This window comes from Triticum aestivum, chromosome 2D (assembly GCF_018294505.1).
Source record: "Triticum aestivum cultivar Chinese Spring chromosome 2D, IWGSC CS RefSeq v2.1, whole genome shotgun sequence".
Classification (NCBI taxonomy): Eukaryota; Viridiplantae; Streptophyta; class Magnoliopsida; order Poales; family Poaceae; genus Triticum; species Triticum aestivum.
Genome location: NC_057799.1, coordinates 198,377,478 through 198,399,214, shown reverse-complemented (window position 1 = coordinate 198,399,214; position 21,737 = coordinate 198,377,478).

Here is a 21,737-nt window from a genome sequence, read left to right as displayed (position 1 = left end):
ACTAGCAACCTACATGTACCAATCCCAGACTTAGAGACAAGAATAGGATACAAGAGATGAACTAGGGTTTGAGAGGAGATGGTGCTGGTGAAGATGTTGATGGAGATTGGCCCCCTCCCGATGAGAGGAGCGTTGGTGATGACGATGGCGATGATTTCCCCCTCCCGGAGGGAAGTGTCCCCGACAGAGCAGCTCTGCCGGAGCCCTAGATTGGTTCCCCTAAGGTTCCTCCTCGTGGTGGCAGAGTCTCGTCCCGAAAGCTTGCTTATGATTTTTCTTCGGACGAAAGACTTCATATAGCAGAAGATGGGTACCGGAGGGCCAACAGGGGGCCCACGAGGCAGGGGCGCGCCCAGGGGGGTAGGGCGCGCCCCCCACCCTCGTGGCCAGGGTGTGGGCCCCCTCTGGTATTTTCTTCGCTCAGTATTTTTTATTATTTCCAAAAATAACTTCCGTGGCGTTTCAGGACTTTTGGAGTTGTGCAGAATAGGTTACTAATATTTGCTCCTTTTCCAGCCCAGAATTCCAGCTGCCGGCATTCTCCCTCCTTATGTAAACCTTGTAAAATAAGAGAGAATAGGCATAAGTATTGTGACATAATGTGTAATAACAACCCATAATGCAATAAATATCGATATAAAAGCATGATGCAAAATGGACGTATCAACTCCCCCAAGCTTAGACCTCGCTTGTCCTCAAGCGGAAGCCGATAACGATAAATATGTCCACATGTTTAGAGGTAGAGGTGTCGATAAAATAAAATACGGACATGAGGGCATCATGATCATTCTTAAAACAACAACATATATGGGTATAATCATATGATTTCTTATGCTCAAGTAATAATCTATTCACAATGTCAAGTATGAATCAGAAACTTCATTGAGAACCAACAAAATATAAACTCAGTCATTGAAGCAATTGCAATTTATCATAACATCAGAAAGAGTCTATGTCAGAGCTTTTCAGCAAGTCCACATACTCAACTATCATTTAATCTTTCACAATTGCTAACACTCACGCAATACTTGTTGTTATGGAGTTTTAATCGGATAGAGAGAAAGATAGGGGCTTATAGTTTTGCCTCCCAACCTTTTACCTCAAGGGTAATGTCAACAATAATAGTTCATGCTAACTTACATCCAATTAGATATATATATATATATATATCAGGATCTTTCCAACACACTGTGCTTGCCAAAGGATAAAATGTAAAAAGGAAAGGTGAAGATCACCATGACTCTTGCATAAGGGTAAGAGATAAAAGTAAAAGATAGGCCCTTCGCAGAGGGAAGCATAGGTTGCCATGCGCTTTCAGAGTTGGATGCACAAAATCTTAATGCGAAAGATCGTCACTTTATATTGCCACTTGTGATATGGACCTTTATTATGCAGTCCGTCGCTTTTATTTCTTCCACATCACGAGATCGTATAAAGCTTATTTCCTCCACACCAATCAATCATACATATTTAGAGAGTAATTTTTATTGCTTGCATCGATGACAACTTACTTGAAGGATCTTACTCAATCCATAGGTAGATATGGTGGACTCTCATGGCAAAACTGGGTTTAAGGGTATTTGGAAGCACAAGTAGTATCTCTACTTGGTGCAAAGAATTTGGCTAGCATGAGGGGGAAAGGCAAGCTCAACATGTTGGATGATCCATGACAATATACTTTATTTCAGATATAAGAAAACATAACCCATTACGTTGTCTTCCTTGTCCAACATCAACTCTTTAGCATGTCATATTTTAATGAGTGCTCACAATCATAAAAGATGTCCAAGATAGTATATTTATATGTGAAACCTCTCTTTCTTTATTACTTCGTATTAATTGCAACGATGACCAAAGCTATGTTTGTAAACTCTCAACAATTTTTAATCATCATACTCTTTCTATGTGAAGTCATTACTCTTCATAAGATCAATATGATCTCTTTTTATTTCTTTTTGTTCTTTCTCTTTTCTTTTATTCCCTCAAGATCATAGCAAAATAATCAAGCCCTTGAATCAACACTAATCTTTATTATATAGCTCATGGACTCGATTACATAAAGGGATCATAAAGCAAAACTCAAAACTAGATCATACTAAAAATTTTATTCTACTAAATCAAGATATTACTAAAAGGATCGAACTAAGAAAAACGGTAAAGATAGGAGTGTGATGGTGATACGATACCGGGGCACCTCCCCCAAGCTTGGCAGTTGCCAAGGGGATTGCCCATACCCATGTGATTATGTCTCCTTTGCTGGTGAAGGGGATGGAGTTGTTGATGATGTAAATTGTGCTTCCAGCTTCTTCATATTGTAATTGAGGAGAGCAATTTCCTCCTTTAAATCATCGACCTCCAATTCCAGCTTCAAGATCTTGCCACATAAATCTCCTTTGCTTTTCTGTCGAAAACGAGAAGGAATAGATCGGTTTTTAGATAGTTTAGCCCTCTTAGGGAGACTAGATTTCTTGAACTTGACGTGCATATCCCCAGGTTGAGGTAGAGGGACATCCTCTTCCTCCGAACTTGAATCATTGATCCTCATCGAATGAGCATCCTCCTCCTCATCCGTAGTTCGACCACAAGGAGATAGAACCCCATAGGTCTTTGGGTCAGCAATGAGGTGTGAGACATAGCTCTCTCCGTCGGAATCCTGAGATGACATCTTGCTCTAAATCTGCTACAGAAACAGCTCGAAACGAAAACAGAGAATATTTGCGTGGTACAGGAGTCAATACCTTCGGGAGATTATATAATGAATTTTTACCGACCAAAATATGTATTATGCAAGAAAACGGAGTCCGGAGAGCACACGGGGTGCCCACGTGGCAGGGGGGGCGCGCCCAGGGGGTAGGGCACGCCCTCCACCCTCGTGTCCTTCCCGGACTGCTTCTTATTTTTCTATTTTTCTAAATATTCCAAAACGGAGAAAAATTGCCATTAGAACTGTTTTGGAGTCGGTTTACTTACCGTACCACATACCTATTCCTTTTCGGAGTCTGAAACGTTCCAGAAAATGTCCCTTATGTATTCCACCGGGGTTACGGTTTTAATAACATTGGTTTCAACATTTATAGGATTACCTGAGATATAATGTTTGATTCTTTGACCGTTCACCACCTTCGGATTTGTGCCTTCGAAGTTGCTGATTTTTATGGCACCGGAACGATAGACCTCCTCGATAACGTAAGGACCTTCCCATTTAGAGAGAAGTTTTCCTGCAAAAAATCTTTTGTATCCTTTTGTCATGCCATCTTTTAACTTTTTCTTTAAACAACTTGGCATTTTCATAGGCTTGGGTTCTCCATTCATCAAGTGAGCTAATGTCAAATAACCTCTTCTCACTGGCAAGTTTAAAATCATAGTTGAGCTCTTTAATGGCCCAATATGCCTTATGTTCTAGTTCGAGAGGTAAGTGACATGCTTTTCCACAAACCATTTTATATGGAGACATACGCATAGGATTTTTATATGCAGTTCTATAGGCCCATAATGCATCATCAAGTTTCTTGGACCAATTATTTCTAGATCTATTAACAGTCTTCTGTAAAATTAATTTGAGCTCTCTATTACTCAATTCTACTTGACCACGAGACTGCGGGTGATAAGGGGATGCAACTCTATGATTAACACCATACTTAGCAAGCATTTTATGAAAAGCACCATGAATAAAATGTGAACCACTATCAGTCATTAAATATCTAGGGACTCCAAACCTCGGAAAAATAACTTCTTTAAGCATCTTAATAGAAGTGTGTAACACCCACGATGCGGCTATATCTCTCATGTGTCGAGGCACGACTTAGAGGCATAACCGCATTGTAGGTTTTGTCGCAAGAAGGGTCATCTTCACACAATCCCATGTAATGAACAAGAATGGGATAAAGAGAGTTGGCTTACAATCGCCACTTCACACAATTCATAAATAAAATCATACATCATTCTAGATACACACATAGACCGACTACGGTCAAAGCCAAAAGAAAAGAAGATAACCCCAAATGCTAGATCCCCGATCGTCCCAACTGGGCACCACTACTGATCATCCGAAAATGAAATATAGTAACGACCAAGGTCCTCGTCGAACTCCCACTTGAGCTCGGTTGCGTCACCTGCATTGGTATCATCGGCACCTGCAACTGTTTTGGTAGAATCTGTGAGTCACGAGGACTCAGCAATCTCACACCCGCGAGATCAAGACTATTTAAGCTTATGGGTAGGAAAGGGTAGTGAGGTGGAGCTGCAGCAAGCACTAGCATGTATGGTGGCTAACATACGCAAATAAGAGCGAGAAGAAAAGCAACGCAACGGTCAAGAAGCTAGAAGTGATCAAGAAGTGATCCTGAAACTACTTACGTTCAAGCATAACACAAGAACCGTGTTCACTTCCCAGACTCCGCCGAAAAAAGACCATCACGGCTACACACGCGGTTGATGCATTTTAATTAAGTCAAGTGTCAAGTTCTCTACAACCGGACATTAACAAATTCCCATCTGCCACATAACCGCGGGCACGGCTCTCGAAAGTTTATACCCTGCAGGGGTGTCCCAACTTAGCCCATCACAAGCTCTCACGGTCAACGAAGGATATTCCTTCTCCCGGGAAGACCCGATCAGTCTCGGAATCCCGGTTACAAAACATTTCGACAAAGGTAAAACAAGACCAGCAAAGCCACTCGATGTGCCGACAAATCCCGATAGGAGTCGCACGTATCTCGTTCTCAGGGCACACCAGATGGGCCAGACGTCGGGTTGGCATAGACCCTGGTTGCACAGGGGGCGCCGGACATCGCCCGGTTTGGACCAGCACTCAGAGGAACACTGGCCCGGGGGGTTAAAATAAAGATGACCCTTGAGTCTGCAGAACCCAAGGGAGAAAGGCTTAGGTGGCAAATGTTAAAGCCAAGGTTGGGCCTTGCTGGAGGAGTTTTATTCAAAGCGAACTGTCAAGGGGGTCCCATAAATCCCCAACCGCGTAAGGAACGCAAAATCAAGGAACATAACACCGGCATGACGGAAACTAGGGTGGCAAGAGTGGAACAAAACACCAGGCATAAGGCCGAGCCTTCCACCCTTTACCAAGTATATAGATGCATTAATTAAATAAGAGATATTGTGATATCCCAACATATCCATGTTCCAACATGGAACAAACTTCATCTTCACCTACAACTAGCAACGCTATAAGAGGGGCTGAGCAGAAGCGGTAACATAGCCAAACAACGGTTTGCTAGGCAAGGTGGGTTAGAGGCTTGACATGGCAATATGGGAGGCATGATATAGCAAGTGGTAGGTAGCGCGGCATAGCAATAGAGCGAACAACTAGCAAGCAAATATAGAAGTGATTTCGAGGGTATGGTCATCTTGCCTGAGATCCGCAAGGAAGAAGAACGAGTCCATGAAGAAGACAAACGGACGTAGTCGAACGAATCCTCACAACTCCGGAACGAAACCGAAGCTAACGAGAGAAGCAACCCGGAAAGAAACAAACAACATAGTAAACAATCATCACATAAACATGGCATGATGCACAATCAAGTATGATGCATGTCCAGTTTAATGAGGCATGGCATGGCAAGGTGCACAAACAATACTACAAATTAAGTGGAGCTCAATATGCAACGACTTGCGTATTGACGGAACACCACATTCAAGTTATTTAGTTTGCTCTCGTTTAGGAACAAGACAAGATTAAATTTTGATTAACATGGCAAGAGGTGAAGCATAATTAAACAAACTATTTAGGCAAGTTTAAATGAGGCCGAAAATAAGAAACAACAATTCCGGAAAATCCTCGTGTGCATATTTTTGATTGGGTACTGTTCTGTCCTAAAGCATATCTTAATGTTGTTAAACAGGAAAATAAAGTACATCATGTTAATCTATGCATTTTTCTACCCCATTTACATATAAAGTTTATTAAATTCGGAGCTACGGTTATTTAGTTATGAAATAAAACATTTTAACATGGCATTTATGCAAATTAAAAAAACAACAAGTTTAAACATTTTAAACATGGATGAAAGCAGCATATTATGAAACTAGATGAAATTCTAAGCATTTTACATATAAGAAGTTTTTACATATGATGCATAGTTTGTGAGATATTAAATGCATGAATAAGAGGGGCTTTCTGAAAAACTGCAGCTCTCTGATTAATTAACAAATTCGTTCGCGGGAAAAACAGTGACTCGGGCCGAAACTCGTTACGGGCCGAAACATTGGCAGGCTGCACAGAGGGGGGCGCTGGAGTGCTCACCATGGGCCAAGGCCCAGTCGGTGGAGACGATAGCAGCAGGCCGGCTGCTGGCGAGGCCGGCCCGTGCGAGCGAAGCAGGGGGGAAGGCACAGGACAATGAGGAGGGGCGCAGTCAACGCGAGGCAGGGGCGCGTGCAGGGACTTGGCGAGCTGGTCAATGCGGCTGGACGAAGCGGGCGAGGAGGCAGGGGCTCGTCCTTGTCCTCGTGAAGCAGGACGACGGCGGCGGACCTGGCGCGTTCTCCGGCGAGGGCGACGCAGCTTGAGGCGGGGAAGACCCAAAACGGGACGAAGCCGACAGATTCGAGGCGGAGGTCGCAGTTGTCGGCGAGGAACCTGACCGGCGGCGGACTTCGAGTTCCATGGCGCTGGTGCGGCGTCCTGTGAGAGCAAGCAGGGAGAGAGCGGGAGATTGTGAGAGAGAGGCAAACGGGAGGAGAAGGCGGTAGGAAAAAGGGAGGCAGGGAGAAGAAAGTGCAGGAGAGGGCGACGGGGTCCTGGTGGTCGCCGGCGGGGTTGCGCGGACGAGGCAGGAGGCTCGGCCTCGGGTGCCTGGTTGCGGGCGCGGGCGTCGGTGAGGAGCACGGCGTGGAGGAGCTCTTGTCCCGTTGGGCTCGTGCGCGCGGGACGAAGCAGAGGGGGCGTTGGATTCCTCTCCCGCTCGGGATCGAGTGGGGATTTTTGGTGGCGCGGAGATCATGGGAGGTGGTCGGTGGCTGCGGTTGGAGGGAGATGAATCTGAGATGGATGGTGGTTGGCTCGGTGGGGAAGACGAGGAGGAGACCAGGTGGGCCGGCGGCGGCGCGATGGGAAAACATGGATGGGACGGGAGGCCAGGCTAGGGTTATCTGTTTAAATAGCAAGTAGGGATTAGGTAGGGGCTACCGAATCCCTCCGATTGTAATCGGACGATCGAGATAAAATAGGCTAGGAGAGTCTAAATAAGAAACGGAGATGTTTTATAGATGTTTGGGGATGATCCGGACCCAACGGTGATGATACTCCGGGTCGGGTTCGGGCAAGGTTTTCGGACGCGCGCGAGGGATTTGCGGGATGTGCAGAGAGGTTAGGAAGCCAGGCAAGAGGGAAACAAAATCTGGTTGGTCTCGAAACGGTCAACGAAAGCAAGGGGAACGCGGCAACTACGAGCAACTACAAGTTTAAGAAAACATGCGGATGCGATGATGAATGCAACAAACAAATAAATACACGCGACGATAACGAAAAACAAGGAAGGCGTGTGGAGCGTCGGTCTTGGGGCGTTACAACACTCCACCACTACAAGAGGATCTCGTCCCGAGATCTAGGGATGGCACTGGAGAGAAACGGAAGAGCAAGAGGTAAAACAAAGTTGCTTCTTTGACAAACGAGTGAAACCAAAGAACCTTGAGAGGTTGAAACGTTGAAAGAAAGAACACAACGGAAATGAACTCAATTGAGAGCACTGTGGTAGAAAATAGAAACAAGGAACACCATATGAACCTTGGAGGTTGCAAATCTACGAATGACGAGTACAATGGACAAGAAGGAATCGGAACCACTCTGGTTGAAACGAGATAAACAAGGAATAAGGAAGAACAAATTCGGACATCACTCCGGTTGAAAAGAGATGCAAGACTTGATAAGATGAAAAGAACTTGAAGAGATGACACAACACTCCGGTTAAATGGATAAGCACGAAAAGAACACGATCTTCACAATTCGAGATGATGAGCGAAGAGAGCAACATCACATTGCCTCCGGAAGAGAGAATAGAAGATAGATCATTGGAATAAAAGAATGTAGAAGGAAATGCCAATTTCTGCCACAAATGAGCTTGGAAAGCACCCTTCGAAGAAGGTTATAACGGAGTTGTTGGAAAATCAACAACAAAAAGAATAAGCTTGTAGTGGGCTTATGGAAACATCCCAACATTATGAGGTGACAAACGGCCACTAAAGGAAGCCATTGAGTTGAGTGAGAGCACCAAGGCGATGAAAAACTTCTTTCACCAAGAGGATAGGAGAAAACTTGGATCATTGATAAGCACCATAATAACAACATTCCTTAGGGAAGGCTTTAGGTGAAACATGACACAAGATAACTCCAACGAAGAGATTGGTGGATTTAAAATATCTCATTCTTGACAACATGTGAAACATGGATGGAAATTGTCAAGAAGGACATAACACCACCTCAAAAGATAAGGTAGGAAGAATTGCACTTCGGAATGCAAGATGAAGAATGCTTGAACTCCTCAAAACAAAACATGTGTTGAGCACCATGTTTATTTTGAAGTATGGCTTGACGGATCATAACTTCGAGAGAAATCTTGAAGAACAATTGAAGAATGAAAAGAATCCTTGACGAACCACCATGTGAACCTCCATGAAGAACTCCGGTAATGAAAGGATGATAAAAGAAAGAGAAGTTGAGAACACAAGGTGAAGCCTTGCGATGATTTAGATGGAGCTTCGCGATGAGATAATGCAGAAAACTTGGAACTCCGGAAAAGAAAGATGAACAACATATAACTGAGAAATTGATATCACTACGAACTCCGGAAGAAGGAATTAATCACTTGGATGAAACAAGAACAAGAATTATGTTATGCGTATCCTTCACCAATATAAATTGATGACAAGCAACGGATTTGGCATACTACTTATTCTCGTAGAAAGGATTAAGATAGATATAGCGCAAACTTGAATAAGGTCTTCCACAAATCGTCGGTAGGATTTGAAAGAACGAATGAGTTGATACGATAACGAAGGAAGAGAAATCTTGAACGAACCACCGTAAGAACTTGAAACGCACGAAGGAAAGAGCGCGAATCACCAGGAAGAATTATAAATTGAACAAAGATACTTGGGGAAATTTAGATACAAGAGAATGAAGAGATCACGAGCTGAGTAGGGAATACTTGAGCGATGCACCGATAAGATTTGGAGAACGAGAGATGAAGCCTGGAATGAATAATTCTGAGATGATGGGCTTCGGAGAATCAAATTAAAAAGACTCCTGAATTTCTCCGGATGGGTGAAAAGAATTCTCACAATCAAGAACAAATATGAGAGGATGGCATCAAGCTAGAACCATGAATCTTGGAGAGAACGGACCAAGATTTGAGAGAAACTCTTCTTCGGTCTTCACAATCCGAGAATGACGCCGAGAAACAACACCATGAATTGTTGAGGCACTCCGGAATGAAAATTAGAAAGGTTGAACCAATGATGAAAAGAATTCGAAAGATCTTGGAGAAAGACATATGACTGATGATAACCCATTCTTACGTCAAACTTTGAAAAGAATTTTAGAAGCTCCGGGAAAATTAGAAGAGTCAGGTAGGATCCTGGGACAAGACCTGTGGGTTAGGGCCCACTCAAAAGAAACACCGTTGAACGATTTAAAAGAAAGATTGCGCCGGTTGAATTAAATGGCTTGATTAAGGTAAGACCTCGAAATAGCTAGAAAGGATTACGAATAGAAACTTGAATCTTCTGGGATATCTTCAGCACTCCAGATAAACATGAATAGCAAGAGGTGGATGATTAAGAGGTGCACCGGCATGAGAAAACATTTGAAACGAGAAAAGGAATATGATCAACACAGAAAGCTTGAATTGGATCCACCGGAGAAGAAAAAGAATGAAGAATGATGAACTTGAAGCTCCGTTAGTATCTTCATAAGAAACACCGGGTAAAACATTGAAAGAAAAGACTAAAGAGACTTCTCACAAATAAAAGGATACATGATTAAGAAATCTGAATCCTTGAAGAAAGAGGGTGGGAGGGCGGGAAAAACAAAGGCAACTTGGGGCATATGGAATAAACACCGTTGAGAAAACTTATAATTGATCTTCCGGATGGGGAGAATGATGGGATCATCTCGAAGAGAAACACACCGGTTGGAAATAGAATTAAGATGGCAATCTCGATGATCAAGAAGGATTAATATCCACGTAGGAATATGAGAACACCACTTAGAAAAGGTAGGGAATCAACACCTGACAATGAAGCAACTCGAATACCACAACTTAAAACAAAACAAAGGATTGGCTCTCAGAATAAGCCGGAAACAATATATGATAGAGATTTCGCCCAAAGTGTTCGTGATGAGGACCCACGGGCACGACGTACAGCGGACGTCACGAATGACAAACAAGACGTCCCCGAATCGGCATAGCCAAGGATTCTTTAAGACGCCTCGCGACCACTGTAAATCGACCGTGAAAAGCGAACCACTAGACGTTGGACCCCAATCTCAAATCATACATCTGTCGAAAATATATTCTAGGAGCTACTTGAATTCCCACCTATAAACTCCCGAAACTTTCTGGTTATGCAATATGGTGTTGGGGATACAGGGGACGCAATATATCTCACCCAAACTAACAATACCTAGATCCAGCTGTATCCATCCGTCAACACATAACCAAGAAAAACTCCGGAAATCGTGTACCTCAACCTTCGAAAAGCATCCGTTATACGAGTTATGGCAATACTCCCGAACTCCCGCCCAGTACTGGGTGGTGTCGAGGTGATCTCACCAACAACTGCATAAAAGAGATTTTCGATGTCGGCGAAACTCAGGTATTCCAGAACTGCAACGATAAAATTGTGACGACAACACCTCGGAGCTCAACTTCCCGGGACACTGCCACAACCCCTAAATGTCAGGAGGCACCAAGAACAATGTTCTCATCACAAAACATCGAAACGATTCCAAGATAACCGTGTGATCCTAAATTTTTTTAGTGAAATTTGAGGAGAGGACTCAAAACTTCTACGTCAGGAGACCTCACCAGAGCGACGAAGGGACTAAGGAGTAAAAAGAATCCTACTCTCTGATATATATAATCCTAGGACTCAAAACATTTTTTTCTAGACTCAACAACACCAACGATTCGATCAAGCAGGGGGCTCCTAAGTCGGGGATGGCTCTGATTACCAACTTGTAACACCCACGATGCGGCTATATCTCTCACGTGTCGAGGCACAACTTAGAGGCATAACCGCATTGTAGGTTTTGTCGCAAGAAGGGTCATCTTCACACAATCCCATGTAATGAACAAGAATGGGATAAAGAGGGTTGGCTTACAATCGCCACTTCACACAATTCATAAATAAAATCATACATCATTCTAGATACACACATAGACCGACTACGGTCAAAGCCAAAAGAAAAGAAGATAACCCCAAATGCTAGATCCCCGATCGTCCCAACTGGGCACCACTACTGATCATCCGAAAACGAAATATAGTAACGACCAAGGTCCTCGTCGAACTCCCACTTGAGCTCGATTGCGTCACCTGCACTGGTATCATCGGCACCTGCAACTGTTTTGGTAGAATCTGTGAGTCACGAGGACTCAGCAATCTCACACCCGCGAGATCAAGACTATTTAAGCTTATGGGTAGGAAAGGGTAGTGAGGTGGAGCTGCAGCAAGCACTAGCATGTATGGTGGCTAACATACGCAAATAAGAGCGAGAAGAGAAGCAACACAACGGTCAAGAAGCTAGAAGTGATCAAGAAGTGATCCTGAAACTACTTACGTTCAAGCATATCACAAGAACCGTGTTCACTTCCCAGACTCCGCCGAAAAGAGACCATCACGGCTACACACGCGGTTGATGCATTTTAATTAAGTCAAGTGTCAAGTTCTCTACAACCGGACATTAACAAATTCCCATCTGCCACATAACCGCGGGCACGGCTCTCGAAAGTTTATACCCTGCAGGGGTGTCCCAACTTAGCCCATCACAAGCTCTCACGGACAATGAAGGATATTCCTTCTCCCGGGAAGACCCGATCAGTCTCGGAATCCCGGTTACAAAACATTTCGACAAAGGTAAAACAAGACCAGCAAAGCCGCCCGATGTGCCGACAAATCCCGATAGGAGTCGCACGTATCTCGTTCTCAAGGCACACCGGATGGGCCAGACGTCGGGTTGGCATAGACCCTGGTTGCCCAGGGGCACCGGACATCGCCCGGTTTGGACCAGCACTCAGAGGAACACTGGCCCGGGGGGGTTAAAATAAAGATGACCCTTGAGTCTGCAGAACCCAAGGGAGAAAGGCTTAGGTGGCAAATGTTAAAGCCAAGGTTGGGCCTTGCTGGAGGAGTTTTATTCAAAGTGAACTGTCAAGGGGGTCCCATAAATCCCCAACCGCGTAAGGAACGCAAAATCAAGGAACATAACACCGGCATGACGGAAACTAGGGTGGCAAGAGTGGAACAAAACACCAGGCATAAGGCCGAGCCTTCCACACTTTACCAAGTATATAGATGCATTAATTAAATAAGAGATATTGTGATATCCCAACATATCCATGTTCCAACATGGAACAAACTTCATCTTCACCTGCAACTAGCAACGCTATAAGAGGGGCTGAGCAAAAGCGGTAACATAGCCAAACAACGGTTTGCTAGGCAAGGTGGGTTAGAGGCTTGACATGGCAATATGGGAGGCATGATATAGCAAGTGGTAGGTAGCGCGGCATAGCAATAGAGCGAACAACTAGCAAGCAAAGATAGAAGTGATTTCGAGGGTATGGTCATCTTGCCTGAGATCCCGCAAGGAAGAAGAACGAGTCCATGAAGAAGACAAACGGACGTAGTCGAACGAATCCTCACAACTCCGGAACGAAACCGAAGCTAACGAGAGAAGCAACCCGGAAAGAAACAAACAACATAGTAAACAATCATCACATAAACATGGCATGATGCACAATCAAGTATGATGCATGTCCAGTTTAATGAGGCATGGCATGGCAAGGTGCACAAACAATACTACAAATTAAGTGGAGCTCAATATGCAACGACTTGCGTATTGACGAAACACCACATTCAAGTTATTTAGTTTGCTCTCGTTTAGGAACAAGACAAGATTAAATGTTGGTTAACATGGCAAGAGGTGAAGCATAATTAAACTAACTATTTAGGCAAGTTTAAATGAGGCCAGAAATAAGAAACAACAATTCCGGAAAATCCTCATGTGCATATTTTTGAATGGGTGCTGTTCTGTCCTAAAGCATATTTTAATGTTGTTAAACAGGAAAATAAAGTACATCATGTTAATCTATGCATTTTTCTACCCCATTTACATATAAAGTTTATTAAATTCGGAGCTACGGTTATTTAGTTATGAAATAAAACATTTTAACATGGCATTTGTGCAAATTAAACAAACAACAAGTTTAAACATTGTAAACATGGATGAAAGCAGCATATTATGAAAGTAGATGAAATTCTAAGCATTTTACATATAAGAAGTTTTTACATATGATGCATAGTTTGTGAGATATTAAATGCATGAATAAGAGGGGCTTTCTGAAAAACTGCAGCTCTCTGATTAATTAACAAATTCGTTCGCGGGAAAAACAGTGACTCGGGCCGAAACTCGTTACGGGCCGAAACATTGGCAGGCTGCACAGAGGGGGGCGCTGGAGTGCTCACCATGGGCCAAGGCCCAGTCGGTGGAGACGATAGCAGCAGGCCGGCTGCTGGCGAGGCCGGCCCGTGCGAGCGAAGCAGGGGGGAAGGCACAGGACAATGAGGAGGGGCGCAGTCAACACGAGGCAGGGGCGCGTGCAGGGACTTGGCGAGCTGGTCAATGCGGCTGGACGAAGCGGGCGAGGAGGCAGGGGCTCGTCCTTGTCCTCGTGAAGCAGGACGACGGCGGCGGACCTGGCGCGTTCTCCGGCGAGGGCGACGCAGCTTGAGGCGGGGAAGACCTAAAACGGGACAAAGCCGACAGATTCGAGGCGGAGGTCGCGGTTGTCGGCGAGGAACCTGACCGGCGGCGGACTTCGAGTTCCATGGCGCTGGTGCGGCGTCCTGTGAGAGCAAGCAGGGAGAGAGCGGGAGATCGTGAGAGAGAGGCAAACGGGAGGAGAAGGCGCTAGGAAAAAGGGAGGCAGGGAGAAGAAAGTGAAGGAGAGGGCGACGGGGTCCTGGTGGTCGCCGGCGGGGTTGCGCGGACGAGGCAGGAGGCTCGGCCTCGGGTGCCTGGTTGCGGGCGCGGGCGTCGGTGAGGAGCACGGCGTGGAGGAGCTCCTGTCCCGTTGGGCTCGTGCGCGCGGGACGAAGCAGAGGGGGCGTTGGAGTCCTCTCCCGCTCGGGATCGAGTGGGGATTTTTGGTGGCGCGGAGATCGTGGGAGGTGGTCGGAGGCTGCGGTTGGAGGGAGATGAATCTGAGATGGATGGTGGTTGGCTCGATGGGGAAGACGAGGAGGAGACCAGGTGGGCCAGCGGCGGCGCGATGGGAAAACATGGATGGGACGGGAGGCCAGGCTAGGGTTATCTGTTTAAATAGCAATTAGGGATTAGGTAGGAGCTACCGAATCCCTCCGATCGTAATCAGACGATCGAGATAAAATAGGCTAGGAGAGTCTAAATAAGAAACGGAGATGTTTTATAGATGTTTGGGGATGATCCGGGCCCAACGGTAATGATACTCTGGGTCGGGTTCGGGCAATGTTTTCGGACGTGCGCGAGGGATTTGCGGGATGTGCAGAGAGGTTAGGAAGCCAGGCAAGAGGGAAACAAAATCTGGTTGGTCTCGGAACGGTCAACGAAGGCAAGGGGAACGCGGCAACTACGAGCAACTACAAGTTTAAGAAAACATGCGGATGCAATGCGTATGATGCGATGATGAATGCAACAAACAAATAAATACACGCGGCGATAACGAAAAACAAGGAAGGCATCTGGAGCGTCGGTCTTGGGGCGTTACAAAGTGTTATGATCAGCACTACTAGTTGGAATAGCTTCTACCCACTTAGTAACGTAATCAACATCAACTAAAATATGTGTATATCCATTAGAGGCAGGAAACGGTCCCATATAATCAAAGCCCCAAACATCAAATGGTTCAATAAAAAGTGAATAATTCATAGGCATTTCTTGACGTCTACTAATATTGCCAATTCTTTGACATTCATCACAAGATAAGACAAACTTACGAGAATCCTTGCAGATAGTAGGCCAATAAAAACCGGATTGCAATACCTTATGTGCAGTTCTATCTCCAGCGTGGTGTCCTCCATAAGCCTCAGAATGACACTTGTGTAGGATTTGTTCCTGTCCATGCTCAGGTACACAACGTCTAATAACACCATCTACTCCTTTATAAAGATGTGGGTCATCCCAAAAGTAATGCCTCAAATCATAGAAAAACATTTTCTTTTGTTGGTATGTGAAACTAGGTGGTATAAATTTAGCAACAACGTAATTAGCATAATCAGCATACCATGGAGCAGTACGAGAAGCATTTATGACATTAAATTGTTCATCAGTAAAGCTATCATCAATAGGTAGTGGGTCATCAAGAACATTCTCTAACCTAGACAAGTTGTGTGCAACGGGGTTCTCAGCTCCTTTTCTATCAACAATATGCAAATCAAATTCTTGTAGCAAGAGAACCCATCTAATAAGTCTAGGTTTAGCATCTTTCTTTTCCATAAGATATTTAATAGCAGCATGATCTGTGTGAATAGTTACTTTAGAATCAATAATATAAGGTCTGAACTTATCACAAGCAAATACAACTGCTAAAAATTCTTTTTCAGTAGTAGCATAATTTCTCTGGACATTGTCTAGAGTTTTACTAGCATATTGAAAAACATTTAATTTCTTATCAACTCTTTGCCCTAGAACAGCACCTACAGCATAATCACTAGCATCACACATAATTTCAAAAGGTAAATTCCAATCAGGTGGCTGAACAATAGTTGCAGAAATTAATGCTTTCTTAAGTATTTCAAATGCTTCTACACAATCATCATCAAAGACAAATGGTATATCTTTTTGTCATAGATTGGTCAGAGGCTGAGAGATTTTTGAGAAGTCCTTAATGAACCTCCTATAAAAACCGGCATGACTAAGGAAACTTCTTATACCTTTAATGTCCTTGGGACATGGCATCTTTTCAATAGCATCAACTTTAGCTTTATCAACCTCAAGACCTCTTTCAGAAAGTGGCACTTTTCCCAATTCAAGACAAGATTAGTTTCTTCACATCTCTGCAAAACTCGATCAAGGTTGCTCAAGCAGTCATCAAAAGAGGATCCATAGACGGAGAAATCCTCCATGAAAACCTCACAAATCTTTTCACAAAAGTCAAAGAATATAGCCATCATGCATCTTTGAAAGGTAGCAGGTGCATTACATAAACCAAAAGGCATACGTCTATAAGCAAAAGTATCGAAAGGGCAAGTAAAAGTGGTCTTAGCTTGATCATCAGCTGACACAGGTATTTGAGAGAAGCCAGAATAACCATCTAAAAAGCAAAAATGTGTATGTTTGGATAATATTTCTAGCATTTGATCAATAAAAGGTAAGGGGTAATGATCTTTTTAGTAGCCTTATATAATTTGCGGAAATCAATTACCATCCTTTAACCTGTAATAATTCTTGCGGAATCAATTCATCTTTATCATTAGTAACGACAGTAATACCTCCCTTCTTAGGAACACAATGGACAGGACTTACCCACTGACTATCAGCAACGGGATATATTATACCTGCCTCAAGGAGCTTTAGTATTTCTTTTCTTACCACTTCTTTCATCTTAGGATTCAGCTGTCGTTGGTGATCAATAACTGGTTTGGCATCTTTCTCCAAATTTATTTTGTGTTGACATAGAGTGGGACTAATGCCCTTAAGATCATCAAGAGTATATCCAATAGCAGCTCGGTGCTTCTTTAGAGTTTTCAATAATTTTTCTTCCTCCTTCTCTGAAAGGTTAGCACTAATAATAACATGATATATCTTGTTTTCATCAAGATAAGCATATTTAAGAGTATCAGGCAATGGTTTAAGCTCAAACACGGGATCACCCTTGGGTGGAGGAGGATCCCCTAGGATTTCAACAGGCAAGTTGTGTTTCAGAATAGGTCCCTGTTTAAAGAATACTTCATCTATTTCCCTTCTTTCATTCATAAACATATCATTTTCATGGTCTAGCAAATACTGTTCTAAAGGATCACTAGGAGGTATGGCAATAGAAGCAAGACCAATAATTTCATCTTTACTAGGCGATTCCTCTTCACGGTGTTGTCTACGAAATTTAGAAAAGTTAAACTCATGAGACATGTCACCTAAACCAACAGTAACAACATCCTTTTGGCAGTCTATCTTAGCATTAACAGTGTTCAAGAAGGGTCTACCAAATATAATGGGACAAAAGCTATCTTGTGGGGAACCAAGAACAAGAAAATCAGCAGGATATTTAGTTTTCCCACACAAGACTTCAACATCTCTAACAATTCCAATTGGTGATATAGTATCTCTATTGGCAAGCTAAATGGTAACATCAATTTCTTCTAACTCAGTAGGTGCAATATCATGCATAATTTCTTTATATAAGTCAATAGGTATTGCACTAGCACTAGCACCCATGTCACATAAGCCATGATAACAATGATCTCCTATTTTATCAGAAATAACAGGCATGCCTACCACAGGTCTATGTTTATCTTTAGCACAAGGTTTAGCAATTCTAGCAGTTTCATCACAGAAATAAATAACATGCCCATCAATATTATCAGCCAAGAGATCTTTAACAATGGCAATATTAAGTTCAACTTTAACTTGCTCAGGAGGTGTATAAGTTCTAATATTGCTTTTACGAACCACAGTTGAAGTTTTAGCATGATCCTTTATTCTAACAGGCAAAGGTGGTTTCTCAACGTAAGCAGTAGGAACAATAGGATCATTATAAGTGATAGTATTTTCTTCAATTTTAATAGGTTCAACTACTTTTAATTCTATGGGAGGATGATATTTAAACCACTTCTCCTTAGGGAGATCAACATGAGTAGCAAAAGATTCATAGAATGAAGCTACTATCTCAGAGTCAAGTCCATATTTAGTGCTGAATTTACGGAAAACATCGGTCTCCATAAAAGATTTAACACAATCAAAGTTAGGTGTTATACCTGACTCCTTACCTTCATCGAGGTCCCAATCTTCAGAGTTGTGTTTAATTCTTTCCAATAAATCCCATTTGAATTCAATAGTCTTCATCATAAAAGAAGCAGTACATGAAGTATCGAGCATGGTGCGATTGTTGTCAGAAAGCCGAGCATAACAAATTTGAATAATCATTTCTCTTGAGAGCTCATGATTGGGGCATGAATATAACATTGACTTAAGCCTCCCCCAAGCTTGAGCGATGCTTTCTCCTTCGCAAGGCCAAAAATTATATATATAATTACGATCATGATGAACAAGATGCATAGGATAAAACTTCTGGTGAAATTCCAATTTCAATCGTTTGTAGTTCCATGATCCCATATCATCACATAGCCTATACCATGTCAATGCATCTCCCTTCAAAGATAAAGGGAAGACCTTTTTCTTGATAACATCATCGGGCATACCTGCAAGCTTAAATAATCCACAAACTTCATCCACATATATTAGGTGCTCATCAGGATGTAATGTTCCATCTCCTGCAAAAGGATTAGCTAGCAGTTTTTCTATCATACCCGAAGGAATTTCAAAGTAGACATTTTCATTTTCAGTAGGTTCAATAGGTTGAGGAGCAACTCTTTTCTCTACTGGTCGAGGTGAAGATACCCCGAACAAGCCCCTCAGAGGATTACTTTCCCTAGAAACAAGTGACAGTAAATTTCAGCACACTATATAAATTTTTCCTTACCAAATTCCACCTACCAAAGGTGCTTCGCTCCCCGGAAATGGCGCCAGAAAAGAGTCTTGATGACCCACAAGTATAGGGGATATATCGTAGTCCTTTCGATAAGTAAGAGTGTCGAACCCAACGAGGAGCAGAAGGAAATGATAAGCGGTTTTCAGCAAGGTATTCTCTGCAAGCACTGAAATTATAGGTAACAGATAGTTTTGTGATAAGATAATTTGTAACGAGCAACAAGTAACAAAAGTAAATACAGTGCAGCAAGGTGGCCCAATCCTTTTTGTAGCAAAGGACAAGCCTGGACAAATTCTTATATAAAGGAAAGCGCTCCCGAGGACACATGGGAATTATCGTCAAGCTAGTTTTCACCACGTTCATATGATTCGCGTTCGGTACTTTGATAATTTGATATGTGGGTGGACCGGTACTTGGGTTCTGTCCTTACTTGGACAAGCATCCCACTTATGATTAACTCCTATTGCAAGCATCCGCAACTACAAAAGAAGTATTAAGGTAAACCTAACCATAGCATGAAACATATGGATCCAAATCAGCCCCTTACGAAGCAACACATAAACTAGGGTTTAAGCTTCTGTCACTCTAGCAACCCATCATCTACTTATTACTTCCCAATGCCTTCCTCTAGGCCCAAACAATGGTGAAGTGTCATGTAGTCGACGTTCACATAACACCACTAGAGGAGAGACAACATACATCTCATCAAAATATCGAACGAATACCAAATTCACATGACTACTAATAGCAAGACTTCTCCCATGTCCTCAGGAACAAACGTAACTACTCACAAAGCATATTCATGTTCACAATCAGAGGAGTATTCATATGCATAAAGGATCTGAACATATGATCTTCCACCAAATAAACCAACTAGCATCAACTACAAGGAGTAATCAACACTACTAGCAACCTACAAGTACCAATCCCAGACTTAGAGACAAGAATTGGATACAAGAGATGAACTAGGGTTTGAGAGGAGATGGTGCTGGTGTAGATGTTGATGGAGATTGGCCCCCTCCCGATGAGAGGAGCGTTGATGATGACGATGGTTTCCCCCTCCCAGAGGGAAGTGTCCCCGGCAGAACAGCTCTGCCGGAGCCCTAGGTTGGTTCCGCCAAGGTTCCTCCTCGTGGCGGTGGAGTCTCGTCCCGAAAGCTTGCTGATGATTTTTCTTCGGACGAAAGACTTCATATAGTAGAAGATGGCCACCGGAGGGCCACCAGGGGGCCCACGAGGCAGGGGGGCGCGCCAATGGGGGTAGGGCACGCCCCCCACCCTCGTGGCCAGGGTGTGGGCCCCCTCTGGTATTTTCTTCGCTTAGTATTTTTTATTATTTCCAAAAATAACTTCCGTGGAGTTTCAGGACTTTTGGAGTTGTGCAGAATAGGTCTCTAATATTTGCTCCTTTTCCAGCCCAGAATTCCAGCTGTCGGCATTCTCCCTCCTTATGTAAACCTTGTAAAATAAGAGAGAATAGGCATAAGTATTGTGACATAATGTGTAATAACAGCCCATAATCCAATAAATATCGATATAAAAGCATGATGCAAAATGGACGTATCAATAAGCTCGAACCCAAATCGGAGAAATGTATCTTCATAGGATACCCAAAGGAGACTGTTGGGTACACCTTCTATCACACATCCGAAGGCAAGAAATTTGTTGCTAAGAATGGATCCTTTCTAGAGAAGGAGTTTCTCTCGAAAGAAGTGAGTGGGAGGAAAGTAGAACTTGATGAGGTAACCATACCTGCTCCCTTATTGGAAAGTAGTTCATCACAGAAATCAGTTCCAGTGATTCCTACACTAGTAAGTGAGGAAGCTAATGATGATAATCATGAAACTTCTGATCAAGTTACTACCGAACCTCGTAGGTCAACCAGAGTAAGATCCGCACCAGAGTGGTACGGTAATCCTGTTCTGGAGGTCATGTTACTTGACAATGACGAACCTACGAACTATGAGGAAGCGATGATGAGCCCAGATTCCGCGAAATGGCTTGAGGCCATGAAATCTGAGATGGGATCCATGTATGAGAACAAAGTGTGGACTTTGGTTCACTTGCCCGATGACCGGCAAGCCATCGAGAATAAATGGATCTTCAAGAAGAAGACTGACGCTGACGGTAATGTTACTGTCTACAAAGCTCGACTTGTTGTGAAAGGTTTTTGACAAGTTCAAGGAGTTGACTATGATGAGACATTCTCACCCGTAGCGATGCTTAAGTCCGTCCGAATCATGTTAGCAATTGCTGCATTTTATGATTATGAAATTTGGCAAATGGATGTAAAGACTGCATTCCTGAATAGATTTCTGGAAGAAGAGTTGTATATGATGCAACCTATAGGTTTTATCAATCCAAAGGATGCTAACAAAGTGTGCAAGCTCCAACGATCCATTTATGGACTGGTGCAAGCATCTCGGAGTTGGAATAAACATTTTGATAGTGTGATCAAAGCATATGGTTTTATAGAGACTTTTGGAGAAGCCTGTATTTACAAGAAAGTGAGTGGTAGCTCTGTAGCATTTCTAATATTATATGTGGATGACATATTGTTGATTGGAAATGATATAGAGTTTCTGGATAGCATAAAAGGATACTTGAATAAGAGTTTTTCAATGAAAGACCTCGGTGAAGCTGCTTATATATGAGGCATCAAGATCTATAGAGATAGATCAAGACACTTATTTGGACTTTCACAAAGCACATACCTTGATAAAGTTTTGAAGAAGTTCAAAATGGATCAAGCAAAGAAAGGGTTCTTGCCTGTGTTACAAGGTGTGAAATTGAGTCAGACTCAATGCCCGACCACTTCAG